Source organism: Pseudophryne corroboree, assembly GCF_028390025.1.
Source record: "Pseudophryne corroboree isolate aPseCor3 chromosome 3 unlocalized genomic scaffold, aPseCor3.hap2 SUPER_3_unloc_43, whole genome shotgun sequence".
Lineage (NCBI taxonomy): Eukaryota > Metazoa > Chordata > Amphibia > Anura > Myobatrachidae > Pseudophryne > Pseudophryne corroboree.
The window spans coordinates 848,196-851,306 of NW_026967534.1; positions in this window are offsets into that span (position 1 = coordinate 848,196).

Here is a 3,111-nt window from a genome sequence, read left to right on the forward strand (position 1 = left end):
CCTAGATCCTCAATCATTTGTTTTACCCCTCCTGGTGTGTCTACCCTGTTCCATACCTTTGTGTCATCTACAAAAAGGCATACTATCCATTTAATGCCATTTTGCAATGTCACAAATAAAGATATTAAAAAGCACTGGTCCAAGTACAGATACCTGGGGTACTCCACTGGTATAATTTCCCTCCTGTGAATGCACTCCATTTACTACAACTCTCTGTTTCTATCATGTAACCAAGATCTTATCCATTCAACAATCTTAGGGGTATATTTACTAACATTCGTAATTTTCGGAAAAAGGTCAAAGTTCAATCACGAATGACATCGAAAGTGTAAAACTGCAACTTTTTGAATTTATTACGATTAATTTACTAAGCTGTCGTATTCGGATTTTTCTTTTGTTCCGATGTCGATGTCATTCGTGTTTTTTTTTTTTTTTTTTACGGCAGTGATTAGCAAAACACTGCCGACTTTTTAAAAATGAATCTCGGACGGATCTGTGTGATCCGTGCTGGGGTTCATTTTTTTTTTTTTAATTAAACACTGTAAAATCACAAAAAAAAATGTGTGGGGTCCCCCCTCCTAAGCATAACCAGCCTCGGGCTCTTTGAGCCGATCCTGGTTGCAGAAATATGGGGGAAAAAATGACAGGGGTTCCCCCATATTTAAGCAACCAGCATCGGGCTCTGCGCCTGGTCCTGGTTCCAAAAATACGGGGGACAAAAAGAGTAGGGGTCCCCCGTATTTTTAAAACCAGCATCGGGCTCCACTAGCTAGACAGATAATGCCACAGCCGGGGGTCACTTTTATATAGTGCCCTGCGGCCGTGGCATAAAATATCCAACTAGTCACCCCTGGCCGGGGTACCCTGGGGGAGTGGGGACCCCTTCAATCAAGCCCCCGCCCCCCAGCCACCCAAGGGCCAGGGGTGAAGCCTGAGGCTGTCCCCCCCATCCAATGGGCTGTGGATGGGGGGCTGATAGCCTTTTGTGAAAATGAAAATATATTGTTTTTAGTAGCAGTACTACAAGGCCCAGCAAGCCTCCCCCGCATGCTGGTACTTTGAGAACCACAAGTACCAGCATGCGGCAGAAAAACGGGCCCGCTGGTACCTGTAGTACTATTACTAAAAAAATACCCAAAAAAAGACAATACACACACACCTTGAAAGTAAAGATTTATTACATACATCCACACAAACATACATACATACTTACCTATGGCCCCACGCAGGTCGGTCCTCTTCTCCAGTAGAATCCAAGGGGTACCTGTTGAATAAATTATACTCACCAGCTCCAGGGTCCCAGGCTCCTCGGGGAATCCATTTGTAATCCACGTACTTGATTAAAATAAAAAAACGGACACCCGAGCCACGAACTGAAAGGGGACCCATGTTTGCACATGGGTCCCCTTCCCCCGAATGCCAGAAACCCACTCTGACTTATGTTTAAGTGGGTTTCTTCAGCCAATCAGGGAGTGCCACGTTGTAGCACTCTCCTGATCGGCTGTGTGTTCCTGTACTGACTGACAGGCGGCACACGGCAGTGTTACAATGTAGCGCCTATGCGCTCCATTGTAACCAGTGGTGGGAACTTTCTGCCCTGCGGTTGACCGAAAGTGACCTCACCGCTGAGCAGAAAGTTCCCACCATTGGTTACAATGGAGCGCATAGGCGCTACATTGTAACACTGCCGTGTGCCGCCTGTCAGTCAGTACAGGAGCACACAGCCGATCAGGAGAGTGCTACAACGTTGCGCTCCCTGATTGGCTGAAGAAACCCACTTAGACATAAGTCAGAGTGGGTTTCTGGCATTCGGGGAAAGGGGACCCATGTGCAAACATGGGTCCCCTTTCAGTTCGTGGCTCGGGTGTCCGTTTTTTTATTGTAATCAAGTACGTGGATTACAAATGGATTCCCTGAGGAGCCTGGGACCCTGGAGCTGGTGAGTATAATTTATTCTAAAGGTACCCCTTGGATTCTACTGGAGAAGAGGACCGGCCTGCGTGGGGCCATAGGTAAGTATGTATGTATGTTTGTGTGGATGTATGTAATAAATCTTTACTTTCAAGGTGTGTGTGTATTGTCTTTTTTTGGGTATTTTTTAGTAATAGTACTACAGGTACCAGCGGGCCCGTTTTTCCGCCGCATGCTGGTACTTGTGGTTCTCCAAGTACCAGCATGCGGGGGAGGCTTGCTGGGCCTTGTAGTACTGCTACTAAAAACAATATCTTTTCATTTTCACAAAAGGCTATCAGCCCCCCATCCACAGCCCATTGGATGGGGGGGACAGCCTCGGGCTTCACCCCTGGCCCTTGGGTGGCTGGGGGGGACGGACCCCTTGATTGAAGGGGTCCCCACTCCCCCAGGGTACCCCGGCCAGGGGTGACTAGTTGGATATTTGATGCCACGGCCGCAGGGCACTATATAAAAGTGACCCCCGGCTGTGGCATTATCTGTCCAGCTAGTGGAGCCCGGTGCTGGTTTTAAAAATACGGGGGACCCCTACTCTTTTTGTCCCCCGTATTTTTGGAACCAGGCGCAGAGCCCTATGCTGGTTGCTTAAATATGGGGGAACCCATGTCAATTTTTTCCCCATATTTCTGCAACCAGGATCGGCTCAAAGAGCCCGAGGCTGGTTATGCTTAGGAAGGGGGACCCCATGCATTTTTTTGGGGGGAAAATAACACTTTCCCACCCCTTCCCACTGATAGACATGCATGGATCTCATGGATCCCTGCATGCCTATACAATCACGGATCAAAAAAGCAGGTCTGCTTTTTTTTAGCACTTTTTTGCGATTTGTAATTTTTCACGGCAGTGTTTTCCTCTTTTGAGATTTGCACTTTTTAGTAAATGACGAGTTCTACTAATTTGCTGGCGTATTTTGACCGATGGTGTATTCATTCGTATTTTTTTACAACTACTTCCAAAAAAATACGAATGCCCTCATCACTGCCGTGATTTGTGTTTAGTAAATGACCGAGATGACACTTTGAAAAAAAAAACGTCATCTCGGTCAAAATCGGGACCTTAGTAAATATACCCCTTAGTATCCAATCCCAAGCTTTTGAGTTTATTTAGCAGTCTGCGATGTGGAACAGTGTCAAAAGCCTT